This window comes from Erpetoichthys calabaricus, chromosome 3 (genome assembly GCF_900747795.2).
Source record: "Erpetoichthys calabaricus chromosome 3, fErpCal1.3, whole genome shotgun sequence".
NCBI classification, from domain to species: Eukaryota; Metazoa; Chordata; class Cladistia; order Polypteriformes; family Polypteridae; genus Erpetoichthys; species Erpetoichthys calabaricus.
In genome coordinates, this window is record NC_041396.2 from 246,564,599 (window position 1) to 246,582,760 (window position 18,162).

The window sequence follows — 18,162 nt, forward strand, 5'->3', positions numbered from 1 at the left end:
ACCCAGTGTCTTATTTCTGCAGACAATATAAAATATCTGGTAATCTCTCAAGGCACCAGTTCCAGCTTATTAAACAGATGGTCAGAATACTTTATGACCATGTAAAAAATCAACATATTGAATGTCACATTTCTCCTCTATTCCTCCAATTAGAATGGGAGATTACCATTGAAAAACTAATATGATAGAAATGCATTACTGTACACTTAGAAATAAAACATGAGAGGCCACCAAGAAAATGGAGAAAAGCAACTTTTCGGGCAAAAACATTAGGAAACAAAACTATACTGGACATTTCAGGGCATTTGTCAGGCATTAATAAAGTATATAATAAATCAAAATGTGTACAATGCATACATTTTGTACACAGTATCTAAAAAGTAGGCATCTGTGTACTCTATAAGTGTGAAAGAAAGTTTTTTTAGACATCTTTATAAACACACTTGTATTTTACCTGCATAATAATTTACTTTCAACAAAAAAGACAACAGTGGTATGTCTTATATTTCCTAGGAACATCTGAGTACTGGGGTGTTTTCTGAACAAAGATTTTTAGTAAAGCAGTATTTAGTTGTATGAAATTAAATCAAATGTGAAAAACTGGCAGTGCAAAAATTTGGGTCCACTTGTAATTTTGCTGATTTGAATGCATGTAACTGTTCAATACTGATTACTTGCAACACCAAATTGGTTGGATTAGCTCATTAAGCCTTGAACTTCTTAGACAGATGTGTCCAGTCATGAGAAAAGGTATTTAAGGTGGTCAATTGCAAGTTGTGCTTCTCTTTGACTCTCCTCTGAAGAGTGACAGCATGGGATCCTCAAAGCAACTCTCAAAAGATCTGAAAACAAAGATTGTTCAGCATCATGGTTTAGGGGAAGGCTACAAAAAGCTCTCTCAGGTTTAAACTGTCAGAGGTTTCAACTGTAAGGAATGTAATCAGGAAATGGAAGGCCACAGGCACAGTTGCTGTTAAACACAGCAGGTCTGGCAGGCCATGAAAAATACAGGAGCGGCATATGCACAGGATTGTGAGAATGGTTACAGACAACCCACCAATCACCTCCAAAGACCTGCAAGAACATCTTGCTGCAGATGGTGTATCTGTACATCGTTCTACAATTCAGCGCAATTTGCACAAAAAACATCTGTATGGCAGGGTGATGAGAAAGAAGCCCTTTCTGCACTCACACCACAAACAGAGTCGCTTGTTGTATGCAAATGCTCATTTAGACAAGCCAGTTTCATTTTGGAACAAAGTGCTTTGGACTGATGAGACAAAAATTGAGTTATCTGGTCATAACAAAAAGCGCTTTGCAGGGTGGAAGAACACCGCATTCCAAGATAAACACCTGCTACCTACTGTCAAATTTAGGGGAGGTTCCATCATGCTGTGGGGCTGTGTGGCTAGTTCAGGGACTGGAGCCTTTGTTAAAGTTGAGGGTCGGATGAATTCAACCCAATATCAACAAATTCTTCAGGATAATGTTCAAGCATCAGTCACAAAGTTGAAGTTACGCAGGGGTTGGATATTCCAACAAGACAATGACCCAAAACACAGTTCAAAATCTACAAAGGCATTTATGCAGAGGGAGAAGTACAATGTTATGGAATGGCCGTCACAGTCCCCTGACTTGAGTATCATCGAAAATCTATGGGATTATTTGAAGCAGGCTGTCCACGCTTAGCAGCCATCAAATTTAACTGAACTGGAGAGATTTTGTATGGAAGAATGGTCAAAAATACCTCCATCCAGAATCTAGACACTCATCAAAGGCTATAGGAGGTGCCTAGAGGCTGTTATATTTGCTCAACTAAGTATTGATGTAATATCTCTGTTGGAGTGCCCAAATTTATGCACCTGTCTAATTTTGTTTTGATGCATATTGCATATTTTCTGTTAATCCAATAAATTTAATGTCACTGCTGAAATACTACTGTTTCCATAAGGCATGTCATATATTAAAAGGAAGTTGCTACTTTGAAAGCTCAGCCAATGACAAACAAAATTCCAAAGAATTAAGAGGGGTTCCCAAACCTTTTCATATGACTATATAAATGGTGTAATATAAAGACTAGGCAACTAACTGAATATGTGATTTTCTGTGCTGCATTGATTGAAGGTACAGTTAAAATTGACAAGATCAATCAAAGTTCACTATTTATCCCACTCACATTAAAACAGATTTATCCCAGTATTCTTGAGAGCCTAATCACACCGGACAGGTCAGGCTTCCTATTAGATAAGATGCATATTCAGTACTAACACCCTGAAATATTTTAAATGTGCAAATCATTCAACATTGCCTATTTTCAAACACTGAAAACATAGTCCCCGTGGTGAAAACTAACAAAGATACAATAATATTAAATAATTTCCACAGATAAAGCATATGTGCAATCAATATTTTAAAGCATTACATTTCTAAGCAATTTTAATAGCCATGACACTGGATTTCTGTCACAGCCCTGTCACTGGTGAAATTTATTAGGCAGAACCTTAATAAACTCTGCTTTAATTCCTCCAAACTGAGTAGATAGATAGATAGATAGATAGATAGATAGATAGATAGATAGATAGATAGATAGATAGATACTTTATTAATCCCAAGGGGAAATTCACATACTCCAGCAGCAGCATACTGATACAAAAAAAACATTATTAAATTAAAGATTGATAATAATGCGGGTAAAATACAGACAATAACTTTGTATAATGTTAATGTTTACCCCCCCGGGTGGAAATGAAGAGTCGCATAGTTTGGGGGAGGAACGATCTTCTCAGTCTGTCAGTGGAGCAGGACAGTGACAGCAGTCTGTCGCTGAAGCTGCTCTTCTGTCTGGAGATGACACTGTTTAGTGGATGCAGTGGATTTTCCATAATTGATAGGAGTCTGCTGAGCGCCCGTCGCTCTGCCACAGATGTCAAACTGTCCAGCTCCATGCCAACAATAGAGCCTGTCTTCCTCACCAGTTTGTCCAGGCGTGAGGCATCTTTCTTCTTTATGCTGCCTCCCCAGCACACCACCGCGTAGAAGAGGGCGCTCGCCACAACTGTCTGATAGAACATCTGCAGCATCTTATTGCAGATGTTGAAGGACGCCAGCCTTCTAAGGAAGTATAATCGGCTCTGTCCTTTCTTAAACAGAGCATCAGTATTGGCAGTCCAGTCTAATTTATCATCCAGCTGTACTCCCAGGTATTTATAGGTCTGCACCATCTGCACACAGTCACCTCTGATGATCACGGGGTCCATGAGGGGTCTGGGCCTCCTAAAATCCACCACCAGCTCCTTGGTTTTGCTGGTGTTCAGGTGTAGGTGGTCTGAGTCGCACCATTTAACAAAGTCATTGATTAGGTCCCTATACTCCTCCTCCTGCCCACTCCTGATGCAGCCCACAATAGCAGTGTCATCAGCGAACTTTTGCACGTGGCATAAAGTCCAGAGAATTTGGGGGAAATGGACAAACCCAGATAATGGCTAATAAATTAACAGAATTCACAGAACCAGCAAAGGACAAATTTTAACTCTGAACACTAAGTAATAAATATGTAACTTTATAATAGGTGGCACAGTAATGTTGATGCCTCACAGACATTGGGTTAAAATAACGTTGCCTACATTGTGAATATGTGGCGTTTGCACAATCTCTCCAAGTCTGCATGGGGTTTTCTCTAGGTCCTCTCCCATATCTTAAAGATGCATGTGTTATAAATTTATCCCAATTGAACGTGTGTGAGGAATAGTATGCCCTGTGATGGACAGGCACCTCATTCAAGATATGTTCCTGCCTTGTGTCCAGTGCTCCCAGGAAAAGCTCTGGCTTCCCACAAACATAAAATGGTTCAAGTTAGCTATAGAACGTTGTGTAAGTATTTTTATGATTGAAAGGTTAGTCTTTAATTTCCAAATATATCTGCAAAAGAAAATGCTGCAGCTTCTTCTTGCTATGTGGAGAGGCTCCTTGCAAATGCTGTATTTGTGTATGTAGTCAGAACAAAGATTAATTAAATCAAAGACAACTTAACTTCACATTTCCTCACTTCCAGTTTTGTTAGGTTTCCTCGATTTTAGGAAAAAAAAACAAACTACCCGATCAAAGCCCAACATGTGGACATAGATCGGCCACACCCACATCCCGGCGCGTGCACAAAAACAAGCAAGAGAGCGCGCGGAGAGGGCGTGACCAAACAATGATGTAATCGACACAAGTCGCGTCAAGGGATTTCATTCATAAAAAACAATTACACACTTGTATCACACCCCTTTTCTGCGCGATACGGTTATCACAAAAGATGAGTCTTTATGAAGTATGCACTACTAGGGTATTACCTCTTTATTTTTTTATTACAGAAGTTGCAAAATCGTATAGAGACGTTGTTAAATAAAAGCACATAAACGAGTGTATATTCTTTTCTGATGAGCAAAAAAGTATTCGGCAGCAGCAGCAAAAAAAAAAAGTCGGTTAAGATGTTCATTAATTAAACAACAACGCCACAACTTTCCGAGCTGTTTCTTAATAATCCTCCACGTTATCCCCCCTTCAAGGCTAGATTGTCCAGGATGACGTGAGCAGCAAGTACAGTCCGGAGATGCGCGTCTGTGTTTGATAAAAAACATCTAAAGCGGCAAGAGAGAAGTGCGCTCCGGTTAAAATGGCGCCGTGGAGTTCGCTGTAGCCTCCGAGACGGTGGATATGTAAAGATCTGCCTGGAAAAAAAATCCATTTTGACAGAGAGCCCAGCTGTGCTCCTTTTTTATTTGCTTTTGTTGTGCAAGCGAAGCAGCGCCTGCTCCTCCCCCAGTTTATTTGTGCTGACCTACAAACTAATATAAACAGTGATGAAGGAAAATAAATCTGCAATGAAACAGTTACAAATGAGTGTATTAATATAATGTGCTTAAAAAATCAACAGGTTACACACCAATAACGACCATCGTTAATATCGGTAGGAAATGTGCAGTTTTCATAATTAAATGAGCCGAAGCATCTTTGACTGAAACCTGCTAAAAGTTTAACCGTTACAAGTCTAGACTCAGCGTCGCCAACACAACACATTACAAACGAGCGGATTAGCGCTGGAAGTCCCGAGCGATGCGACTCCCGAGACGCCAGCAGGCAGGGGCTGGGGACAGCAGGGAAGGAAAACGATAGTTTACAGGAGGGGGGAAGTGTGATGGGAAATAAACACGTCCCATTCGGGAGTAGACCTGAAAGGTGCCGAGTAAGTCGAGGGGAAATACTGTAAGCATCCTCTTCGGAAACTGCTTTCTATAATTTCTGGAGTACGGTTAAATCCTTTCCGATCGACGCAGTTTAGTGCACTTTAATTCAATCGGGCTACCAATATCTCGATCTAAAACCCAGATATCCAAGGTTGTGAGGTTTACGGGTTGTCGTGATAGTTGACAGCGAGAAGATGCTTACGGCGTAAACAAGCATCACTCTGAGGGGCTTATGACACATGTCATGCGATTTCTGCGCACAATCACGTCTGCCCGCTCAACCGAGAGAAGTAGCCCAGCCATCACCTACCTGTAAAAGGACACCTTCCTTTTTTCTTCCTTCTAAAAACGCTGTGCGTCCCGTATTTTCCGGTAGCAATTTGCCTCCACAGATCCTCGCGCACTACCTCAAATTGAAATTCCCAGACCAAAACCTTGCTGGGAGGGATCCGTGCTCCGTCGAACACGTCCACTTAGACAAACACCATAATTCCCACCCTCTATTGTCTATTGGCTCGCCTGTCACTTTAAACACAGTTAGTGATGTATGAATGGACGAGTCCACTGTCGATTATAGCTAAACCCGCCCCTGTTTGGGCATTCCCTCCTTTGCCTTGGCGTAGACGACGTTCCAGTTTCTGGCGTTAGTGAGGTCACAGCTCCCACACCAGGCCGTCCCTGTGAACTCAAGTGCTCGAATTCAGTTTGTATTATCTTCTTGTAAACTAAACGCGAAAATATATCCGCGAATAGATTACATTCAACAATGGTATGTAAACGCAAATGAAACGGTCAAATTGGCACTGCTTGCTTGCTTGTTACTAGTCGCATTTCCGTCGATGCCAGAGTAAATTTTAACACGGCGTGAATCTCCAACTTGGTAAAGAGGCGATTTTCTTTGCGCACTCAAAACTAGAATTAAGAAGAAATGCCAAGCGAATCTGAAGACTACTCAGTGTACGGCAAACGGGTATGGGATGTGTAAATCAACTGTTTCTTTTGATACTCCTTTAATCTTTTTCTAATAAAACAGACTTTAACCTTTAAAGTTAGTTTGGATTCTGCCTTGCGCCCGAATATACTAAACAGCACTGAGAAAGCTCAAGAAAAGTTGAAAATGGATAATCTTTTTATTAAAAACTTTGGGTGTATAGTGACACATGGTGTTCATTGCCATGAGTGGTTCAAGAGAACTATGAGCCAAGTTCAGACATTCATACCAGACACAATGGACCCCCTACAGTGTGCTTATAGACCAAACAGGTTGGCAGAGGACACAGCACAACATTGCATACAGTTCTTACACACCTAGAGAACAAGGACTACTACACTTGATAGCCGTTTATTAATTATAGCTCGGCTTTTAATACTGTGATACCAGCTAAGCTCACCAAAAAGCTGTCCACTCTAGGTGTGCTACCTACTCACTGCAACTGGGTCCTGGACTTTTTAATAGGCAGACCTCAGTCAGTCAGGCTAGAGAACAACATCTCCAAAACAATTACCATAAATGCAGGAACCCCACAAGTATGTATTTTGAGTCCCATGCTGTACACACTCTTTACCCATGACTGTATAACTTCCCAGCGTTATTAAATTTGAGGAGGATACTACCGTCATTGGACTGATTTCTGGGGATGGTGAGTCAGCATACAGGATGGAGGTTGCTGGCCTTGTGAAGTGTTGTCAGGACAGTAATTTCTTTCTTAATACCAGCAAAACAAAAGAGATGATTATAATAATTATTGACACATGGGGAAGAGAGGTGAGCATCTATCACTGTTCATTTGAGAAACTGAGGTAGAGAGAGTGGCCACAATGAAATTTCTTGGCATTAACATCTCTAATGATCTCACTTGGACCTACAACATCACAGACCCGGCAGCATTTGTATTTTTGGAGAAGGCTGAGGAAGCTTGGCATGCTAAGCACTATACTCGGCAACTTCTACAGATGCATAATTGAGAGTATCCTGACATACTCCATCACAGTCTGGTTCAGGGTACAGTACAGCATGGGACCTCAAGGATCTACAGTGGGTGGTAAAATCTGCATAAAATATAATCGGAACAGCACTCCCTGCACAAGAGAACATCTATAACACCAGAGTTCTCAGGAGGGCCTATAACATTATTAACTCTTTCAGGGTGAATGTCGACTTTTGTCAAAAGAAGTGGTTGGCGGTGGTGATCAACTGACAAAACCCACCGTTATGTTTTAGTTGGACTGTCTTTGTTAGAAAGGGATATTAGCTTAATTGGTTTGACCGAGATTCCCTGTGCATGCCTGAGTAGCGAGGAGCAAAAAATAACATTGACGCCTGGCGAGAGATCAATGTGAATGTGTAAAGCGAAATACTCCATCGGCAATGTTTTGCAGATTATCTCTTAGTTGGACTCTGACATGTTGGTCTCTGATTTTGATACAAGTGATTGAAAATTAATGTGGGGTCCCAGTTCGTGCACCTGACGCAACGTATGGCAACATTCCCCTGGGAGGACCTCCACTTACAATGACGAGAATAAAATCAGATTGCGATGCACTGTGACCGTGACTGCCGCTGCTGTTCCTGCCTCTCGCCACACCAAGATAGCCTGGCAGCCAGCCTGCCACATATTCCTGGAGAACTGGCAACCTGTGTGAAACCAATGCTTTGAGTGCTTTTCAGAAAACCGTGTTTTTTGGAAAAAACATTCAGCCCTCAAAGAGTTAGGGACACAACCCACCCATAACATGAACTGTTCATACTGCTACCATCAGGAAGACGCTATAAGGGCATAGCAGCTGGAACATCGAGGCTAACAGACAGTTTTCTTCCTTATGCCCCCAGGCTTGCAAAAACCTGTCCACTGACCCTCCCCTCAGCACTGCAGGCTAGCTTGTGTCAGGAAGATGGAAGGCCATCTTTTGACAATATACCTGCAGAGGTTTCATTGAATCATTTATTTATTTGCACGTACATACTTCTGTTTGTTTTTGCATTTCTTTTGCATGTGGGTTTTGTGTAGGTCCTAGTCCATCTAGGTCTTTCTGACTATGCCTGCCACTAAACTGGCATCACACCCAGTCCTCACCCTTTGTCTTCCAGGTGGTAAACCCACAAGATGGAACCACATCACTGTTTCAGGCTGAGCAGAGTTATGTGGGTTGCCCAACTACCACAGACAGGCGTGGCTCCAGTAGTGTGTCCGGCTATCCATATTCTGGGTAGGGTACATTATTTTTTAATTTGATTCATCATCAGAGTTGTTGTGAACTCTACTTTGCCTGACCTTTTAGCTCAAACCTGAGATCCTACCAGGAGAAGAAAGTTCCATATGACCTAGTTCTCTGAGTATCATTAAGTTGTATGATAGGGTAAGAAGCTGAGCACTTCAGGAGAACCTCAGAGTAGAGACAATGTTCCTCCAGATTAAAAGAAACCATTTGAGGTGGTCTGGGCAGGTTGTAAGGATGTCCTCCAGGCAGTTCCCCCCCTGACACTACAAAAGACCCAGGATATGGTGGAGGGATTATATCTCTTGCATGGAATAGGTGAAAGCTGTAGCTGAAGACAGGGGAATCTTGGCTAACCTGGTTGGCCTGCTGCCACTGGACCTTCACCAAGAAAAGCACTTTCACAAAATGACATGAGATGAGTTGTCTACAGGTACATCACAAAGCTGGCTATGTAAGGTTGATCAGTGAATCTGAAGTGTACCCGAGTACTTCATTGTGCCTCTGATGGACTGGCACTCCACCCAGGGCATGTTCCTGACTTGCATTAGATAACTTTAGGGATTGGCTCCACCTTTCTGTAATTATATAATGGACCACATGAGCTCAGCAAAATTGATTGGTGAAAACATTTTCATAGTACAGGGCGGGAGCACAATGGAGCAGCCATTAGCACTGTTATTTCACAAAGCTCAGACAATAGCACTTCATATTACAGTAAATTAATTTATGCCTGCTTTCCAGATAACACTATGTAGGTAGGAGCAGGCCCCTTGCTATCTTGAGACAGAATGCATGTGTTCAGAAAATGTTTGCATTCCAAAGATGTTTGTTGATTAACTGCTTACTTTAAACTAGCCCTGAGTGAGTGCGTGAATGAGTGTGTGCATGTGCACTAGATACACTGGAGCACAATCTTGGATTAGGCTCCTTGCACTCAATTCTGCCTTGATAGTCTCTAAACTTTGACCATGAACTTAAATAAGCAAGTTTGATAATGAATGGATGGATAGATTAAGACACTTTAATTATAGTGCAAGGTAGCTTAGCATATAGACCCTGGTATAATTCACAGCAGACGTGTTTTCTGAGTAGATTGTGCATAATCTTTCAGTGTAAAGGTGAATTTCCTCTTACAGCTTAGTTTTCCAGTCACAGTCCAGGTTCATTCTAGGGTCAAGTAAATCAGTTTGTTGAGAATATACAGTACATAATGTAGAATAATGTAAGAGAAAAGACTAAACAAAACGTACAAATCAATTCACTGACATAAATTCAGTAAACAAAAACTATCTAGTGTTGCTGCATGTCCTTAGACCTTCAACAAACTAATCTAAAGTCAGTAACAAGATGTGTGGGGAAGCTGAAGTGTGGTCAATTCAAAGTCTCAGTCACAGGTCCATATGATCTGCAACAACGGTCTTTACAACTGAAGTATCTTACTGAACAATGATTAAACCTTCTCAATTAGGAGAAACCCGTGGCTATATCCAATTCTGGATAGTGAATGAGCCTGACTTAAATCTGTAACTCTTGCTTGTCCTTTCAAATGATTTAACTTCAAGCAGTTCCTGATTCCTTCTTTTTTCGACTGCCCCCGTTAGGGATTGCCACAGCGTATCATCTTTTTCCATATCTTCCTGTCTTTAGTAATTGAGATTTATTTCAGCCCCCAAGAGTGACTAAAAAGTACATGCAATCTTGCCTAGGAAATAAGTGACCTAGTATTCAGATGCTGGCAATATCTAAAACTGAACGTTTAAGGGAAACAAGCAACTGCATCCAGTGCTAGATATGATTGATCCTGCAACCAGTACTGAATCAAATTTGAAACTCCTTTCAGGCTTGAAGATAAAATCTGTTCTTGATTAGAGAGAGAAATGGAATCCAGCTGTTTGCTGTTCCTGATTTCAGCATTGCATTTGCGTTCAGCCCTGAGTAATGGCTGAGACTACTTACTGTATGTCTTATTCTGTACACATGCTTTCAAAAATGAGCCCACTTAAGACTGCATGTAATTAAAATTGCTGGAGGCTATCAATAAGGTAAGTATTATCAAAGCATTTGAATAGTTTTAGCAAATGTTTCATAAAAGATTCACAGTTACTTTCTTTTTTCTGTAACTGTTTACTAAGTGCCAAAATATTGGGCATCAGTTTTGGGCATTTCAAACAGAGCAGTGAAAGTGTCCATTAAGGTATACTGTATATTTGAACCTGTCACAGTTCTACCTGATGAGCTACAGTATATAATAGCCTAGTTGTTAGTGCAGTTGTGGATGTTGGTAGAACAGTTGTGGATCCAGCGTAATGGGTTCAATCCTAATCTCATACCCCATTATCATTAATGCGGAGCCTGAATAATCTCCCTGCATGCTTGTGGATTTTCCTTTTGGTACTCCAGTTTTTGTCCCACTTCCTCAAAAATATGCAAGGTAAGAAAATAAGGAGTTTGACAGTGAGATGAGACCATTCAGTCCATCAATCTTGTTTGTTTAGCTAATAGGTAAACTGTCCCAATATTTCATCCTGACACTTCTAAAAGGTTGTCCAGGTTTCTGCTTCAACCTTCCTTTAACCTTCTGCTTCTGCTTTAAGGTTTCTGCTTAAGTTAATAGTGATTTCAAATTGGCCTTGTGTGAATGTGAGTGTTGCTTTATGCATGAGTGAGCAGTGTGATGAACTGGCACCCTGTGAATGGCTGGATTCTACCTTGCAGCAAGTGCTGTTGGGATTGTATTCCCCTGTGACTCTCTGTTGGGTTAAATCGGTTTGAAAATGTTATATTTTATGTTATAATGCCACTGGAGGAGAAATAACCTGTAACAACTAACATTGTGCTTAGATTAACAGATAAAACCACCATAATCCTGGGATTGAATGTCAACTCAGTGACTATCTATGTGGACTGTACATCTTCCTCCTATGTCTGTATTTTTTTCCCTAGATATTCTGTTATTCACTGCATATCACACTAATATCTTTTCTAGGCTGATGGTGACTGTACTTAGGTCCAGGTGTGACTGTTCATTAGAGCTTGGTCCCTGCGGTGCATTGGTTTACCATTCATGACTGATTTCTGCCTTGTGCCCAATGCTGATGTGGTAGTCTCTGTGAGTCTCAACTCAATTAAGTGGATATGGAAATAAAGGAAATATGGATGAACTGTTGATTCTAGAAATATATGAAACATACATTAGGACATTGTATGTTATTTTACAATTGTAAGTTTCTATCTCACAATTAATTTTGTTGCTTACATCTAAATTCATTGCAAATGAGTACCTCGGTGCCGATATAAAAAAATCTCGTAGGCAATCGTGTCACAATGAAACAATGAAAGTTTTCTGAAGAAAGCGACTTAACCAAAAATTCTTTAACAGAAAAATGAATTAAAATTCAAAATTTTACAGAAAATCTAAGCATAAAGTCAAACCATATATAATCCATTAACAAGAAAAAACATTCAACTATTCTTAAAGAATTAAAATAACCTGCTCAGGAATATAATAACCTGAGATGGATCCAAGCAAAACAGCAGCATGATAGCTAACACCAATGCAGAGTGTTGAGGCAGTCAACAGTTTTATATAGGCCACTAAACTGGGGTCCAAGGCAAAAATTCCAAAATGCACCAGAAAACAAAAGCAAATTGTTAACCAAAAATCAGAATTCAAAAAAGTTATTGCAGAGGTCTTGACTATAACAAATAATCAAGGAGTCCATTGCAGAATAAAATGTATTATCCATCCATCCATTTTCCAACCCGCTATATCCTAACACAGGGTCACAGGGGTCTGCTGGAACCAATCCCAGCCAGCACAGGGTGCAAGGCAGGAACGAACCCAGGGCAGGGCGCCAGCCCACCACAGGGGACACACACCAAGCACACGCTAGGGACAATTTAGGATCGCCAATCCACCTAACCTGCATGTCTTTGGACTGTGGGAGGAAACCAGAGCACCCGGAGGAAACCCACACGGACACGGGGAGAACATGCAAACTCCACGCAGGGAGGACCTGGGAAGCGAACCCAGGTCTCCTTACTACGAGGCAGCAGCGCTACCACTGCGCCACCATGCCGCCCATTGAAAAGGTCAAAACTTTAATTTTGCTAAACCCGCTTTCTAGGCATTATCTATGAATAAAATCTATTGTTTAACTCCTATATTATCTTCCTGTCAACATTGCTTTCTCCATCTTAGAAACATCTACTGTAATTCTTTCATACTATTCAGAAACCCAGAAAAGCTCATTGCTCATTCATACAGAGTAGAAAGAAGTCATACAGGCAGATAGTTCAACTCTCTTTTTTCTTAACCTTCACTTTATCCACAATGCGACAGCAAAATTTATAAGAAGTCTATAAAAAGATCATATGTCTCCAACACCTAAATCTCTTCATTAGATAGAACTTAGGTCTGCAAGTGTCTTCAAATATGATGTCTTGACATACCTTTCATCTGGACATATAATATGTTATCTCATGATAAATTAATGACTAGCAACCTGCAGGATAAAATGTTTATGATAAAGATGCAGTATATTATTGGTATCCATGTTGACATAGTAATGTGCTAATAAATTAAACTGCACAAAAGCAACTTTCATTATCAGAAAATGTTGTTAGATATTAAGTGACTAAACATGTATGCAGCATTTTATAGATCACCTTTACAGAGTAAGTTTATACATTAGGCAGAAGAGATCAACACAAACTTACCACAAGCAGGTTTTCATGTTTTCCCAGCAGTTCCAGGTCAGTATATTATAAGAAAGTTGTGAAGTGTGAAAAGACAGAGATAAAACATTAATTTAAATAAGCTGTATTTTTTTCTTTATTTGAAATTATATTATTATTATTATTAAATTATTATGTGTTTTACCTGATTGGAGCATAACTCTTTATGCCTATTGATTAAACAGATGTAGAGAACATGTGTACAAATTCATTACTGATGATTAGAAAATCAGCAAAGATCATTAAAAAGGTTGGCAAAAACATTTCTGAGGGAATTATTTGATTAACACGTTAGGCTGAAGGATTTTACCAGGACATAAAGATGTCTTCTAAAGCACTCTCTGATGTTTCTAGCTAAATCCCAGAGCATGCCTCTGCAGATTTCCTAAGAGATTAGTAAAAAAGAATTATCGCAATCCACCATCTGGCCTCCTGATATCAAAACAGATCGAAATAAAGCTACAGCATCAGGGCTTTGTAGTCACCATGCTTTTGTGTTAGTATTACTTTTGAACTGCAGATCCACAAAATGATAGTATTCAGTGGCCCTTTCTTTGCGTAACAAGCAAGCTCTTACTTACAGTATTTGTTTCAAGATCATTTTCATCACACAGGCAACCCTGTAGACTCTTAACATCAGATAACCTTTGAAGGTATTAGCCTACCATGAGGCAGAGGCCATGGCATGATTTTTGATTTCTGGCCTTAGGTAAATGGTCATGTGAGTCAGCTACTGAATACCATATAATGAGCTTAGTAAGAGATAATTGCATGGGTGCAGTGTTATTTTGTATATGATGTCATACCTTTTGATTAGTAAAATGGCAGGAGTAGTCTGTGATCCTGTTTATGGTGCTCACTTTAAATGGCATACATCAAGAAGCATTCATTGGAAAATTTAACCAAGAAGTTTCTTTAGTTGGGTGACACAGTGGCAGAGAAGCTAATGCTGCTTCATTACAACTGCTAAAATCTGAGATATAATCAGTGGTGTAGCAACCACATGGAGTGGGAACAAAATCCCACAGGTTACCCAACTCTGAGGGGGCCCCCTAAGTGCCGTCCTTTTTTTCCAAACATTCCCACCATTTCACGTTTACCAATCCATGCAGGAAGTACATGTGGTCAGGATTGCAACCGGAAAATTGAAAGCATATGGCTTCAGACTGTTAGACCAATCACAGCTTCTGTTAGAAGATCTAACATCAGCTGCCATTGTTCATATGGTTTCAAACCATCACCAGTCACAATCCTGCCCTTGAAACAACTTAAGGTAGCTGGGTAGCAATGCAAGTGACCAGCCAGCAAGCCGAGCAGTAACACACTGTGATATGCGAGTTTGTGTTTATGTATTGCTTCTAGGAAGTGAAACTGTGTTTGCAAGGTATAATAAATTCTCTGAAGTTCTCAGAGATGTTGATCTGCTCAGGTCCACAAAACATTTTGATGGGGCCTGCAGAAAATGACAATCAACAATCTTGAAAATATCTGCTGTGGACTCAATTAACAACAAGAATAGATTTCCAATTAGGAAAACCCCGACTTACCCGGTGTTCTGTTGGCTTGCTTCACATCTAATTTTTGTTTGAAAAAAGAAGCAATTAAGTAGTTTGAGTCTCAAAAGCAAGTTAATTAAAATGAAAAGAAAATAAGTCAATTAGCACCAGAAATCAGTCACTAATTAGATAAATGGCAGAAAGGAAAACCTATGGACTTCCAGAATCAGAGCTGGGGAACTCTGGGTTTATATAGTCAATCAAATAACTGATTTATTGTGTAATATACTCACACAAGAAATAAATGATGGGACACATGCTAACAAATAAACAAAAGAAGGAAAACTCCTAACTCTTAAACTGAACCTAATTAAATCATTTTTTTGGACCCTGACTATAAGATGATGATTCTTAGCTCAAGGTGCAACTTGTATTGAGATGGATTATTTTTAACATTTCATAGTCAACATGATTAATTTCTGGAACTATTGTTTTTGTCACAGTTTATAATCGTTATTATTGTTCTAGTGATGCCATCTTGTGTTTTGCCTTGATGTGCTCACTGCCATTCTATATTGAACCTTTTATGGCCACATCCATGTTGTCTGCTTATATATGATGATGGTACACATCTAGAATCTTACATTTGGACCTCTCTAATTAAAAACTGTTGGAAGCATAGTAAGGAGTAAACAAACAAAGTACAATCTGGATTCTTTGATTTCAGACTTCTTTTTGGTTGATTATTATTTTTAATCTGATTATTGGTTCTTACAGTTCTCTCTGGTTATTTGACTTTGTGTCTGCTCTCTTAAAATAAATACAGCCTGCTTCTTTTCACACTTTAATCTCCTGGATCTTCCAATTCACTGGATGCTCTCATGCTTCACAGTTTCCATAACATTACAAGGGTTACTTCCAGGTCAATCTCTGCAACTACTTTCATTGGTAGGATCACCACTGCAAAGTCCAGTGGGTGTCTCTCCAGAGTTTCTCCCATTGCTTCAAGTTGGTTTGGGAAAAGTTTCCTAAGACTCTGCTCATCCCTTGTAACCTTTCTATTGTCTCAGTACTCTAAAGCAATTACTTCCCAATTACTTCTCAAGGTAAACTATTCTCTAATGCTGCCTTTTACACTTTCCCTCTATCATGGGCTTCTCTAACCACAAATCTAGGACACAGACCACCCATTAATTTACACCAACTCTTCATAACCGCTTTCCCATTTTTCCATACTTGTAGACACTACATATGAAATATGAACTACCGTAGGTCCATACTCAATTATCTCTTTTATGTTCTGTTGCTTTCAACATCACCCCAACACATGTGTGTCTGAGGCTCACCCGCAGTAGTAAGCAATCCCATCATGGTGCAAGATATGGTGCTGTCACTAACAGTATCATCTCTTTTTGTTCCCTAAAGCAAACAGAGGACACCCAGCTGAGCAACTGACTCTACTCCTTCCAGTCTGAGGGCTATATATTCAAGGTGCTCAAAGAAGTTGGCATCTCATTCTAGACTGATGCTCATCAGAGACAAAGCTCCAATCTAGGCTTGATAGCAACAGCGACTCATTTATTTTGATTTATATGTGCCATTGTGCACTATTTTTGTTTAAAGCATTTCTTTAAATTAAATGAGGTGACCAAGCTGGTGCCCCAACATTTATCAGGATCCAGTGTCATATCTTACACTACCACTAATCCAGTATGCATTCATAAATATGCTACATATACAGTATATAACAAACACAGGATGACTTTACACTTCAGCACTATTGCTGAAGCATTAGCATTGTTGTTCGACTCCCTGTTTAATTCTTTCCTAAATCATGTTGGTCTTTTGGCCATTTTATTTTGGTTTTGGAAATTCCTGACTCTGACTCTTTGTTTTTTGATTTTTGGATTAAGGAATTGATTTGTTTACTCTTAATTACATTTCTTTTTTGAAGTTTTGTGTTGTTTGTTATTTTTTTGTTTTGGGATCTTTCTTGTATTCTTTGTTTTTGGACTTTTAATAAATAATTAAAAGCTTTGATTGTTTTGTGCCAGGAGTTTTAAAGTTCCCCTCTCCTTAAGTATTAGGTGGTACGCCTGATCAGAGTTCCTGGCTAAAGTTTATTGGTAGACTTTAATGCCTTTCTGAGGGTGTAGGGCTTGAGGGCTACTTGAAATATTAAAATTTCTTGAGTTTGTTATATTGTTTAGTGTTGTTGTCAGAGGTGGGTAGTAACGAATTTCGTTTACTCCGTTACATTCACTTGAATAACTTTTTAAAAAAATTGTACTTCTAAGAGTAGTTTTACTGCACCATACTTTTTACTTTAACTTGAGTACATTTATGAAGAAGAAACGCTGCTCTTACTCTGCTACATTGGGCAACACTCGAATCGTTACTTTTTTTCCATTATATACGCTATATTTTTGCCAGAGAGAAGCCGCCAGCAATAATCACAAGATTCCGTTTCACCAATCAGACGTAGCAACAATAATCACAAGACTCTGTTTCACCAATCAGACGTAGCAACAATAATCACATGGCTCCGTTTCACAAATCAGACGTAGCCGTGCAGTCACATGACCACACACAAACTGTGGTGGCACAGCGGCACAAACTCCTCACAGACAGCGGACAGGGAAAGAAAGAATACATGAAAAATGAGAGCCAACTCCTGCTGAAGTTTAACCATCACTTCAAAGAGTGAAGAACAAGCACGTTTTAACCAAACATGCACAGATACAGACAGTCAAGGTAAAGTGAGACTTCTTGTATGTGCACAAGCTGTGCTATTTGGAGGGCAAGTGAATATGCAGTATTATACTGTCAGTGTACAGTCAGTATATCTTGTCACTGTAAGTAGTTTGCACTGTTCAAACATACATGTTACCTACTGTAGGTATTGGCTTCAAAAGCTTTGTTGTGAAAAACTGAGATTTGGAACTTTGTGTTATTTGTGCATCTTTATTTTGTAAAGATGTTATTTATTTTTACTCATTTTTATATTATTATTTGGGAATAGCAGAATTTGCACATTATTTTATATTTTTGTCTGTCTTATTAGAACATTTCTAAAAAATAAATCATTTATTATGATCAAACAGTTACTCAGTACTGGAGTAGTCTTTTCACCAAATACTTTTTTACTCTTACTTGAGTAATTTTTTGGATGACTACTTTTTACTTCTACTTGAGTAATATTATTTTGAATTAACGCTACTCTTACTTGAGTACAATTTTTGGCTACTCTACCCACCTCTGGTTGTCATGCTGATTGCCGGTGAAATCAAAAACATTCCATACATGCAAGTCAAGTTTAACAAAACTGGTTTGAAACAAATCTACTCCCACCCATGAGAAAGAGAGCTAGGTCAGCAGAGTAGCAACTTTAATAATAGAAAAATATGTAAATAAATAAAAAATAGATAGAATAGGAAAAGAAGGGAGAGAATCCACTTCCTCAATTTAAATGCTTATTCTAA

The 18,162-nt window shown here is 39.4% G+C and overlaps 2 protein-coding genes across 16 annotated transcripts in view; both read right to left on the reverse strand.

Moving 5' to 3' along the window:
- The window catches only part of epb41l2 (erythrocyte membrane protein band 4.1 like 2), a 309,675-nt gene extending 303,953 nt beyond the window's left edge, over positions 1-5,722 (reverse strand). For 5 of the 15 annotated variants that reach the window (XM_051924130.1, XM_051924134.1, XM_051924137.1 and 2 more), the window contains exon 1: positions 5,539-5,719. The gene's annotated coding sequence lies outside the window, so the exon portion shown is untranslated. Of the gene's footprint in view, positions 1-5,538 lie in introns of all 15 variants that reach the window. The other 10 variants (XM_051924140.1, XM_051924139.1, XM_051924136.1 and 7 more) reach the window with 6 other exon arrangements.
- Positions 1-18,162, reverse strand: part of LOC114647575 (solute carrier family 35 member D3) — a 1,087,183-nt gene that overhangs the window by 260,113 nt on the left and 808,908 nt on the right. The window lies entirely within an intron of this gene.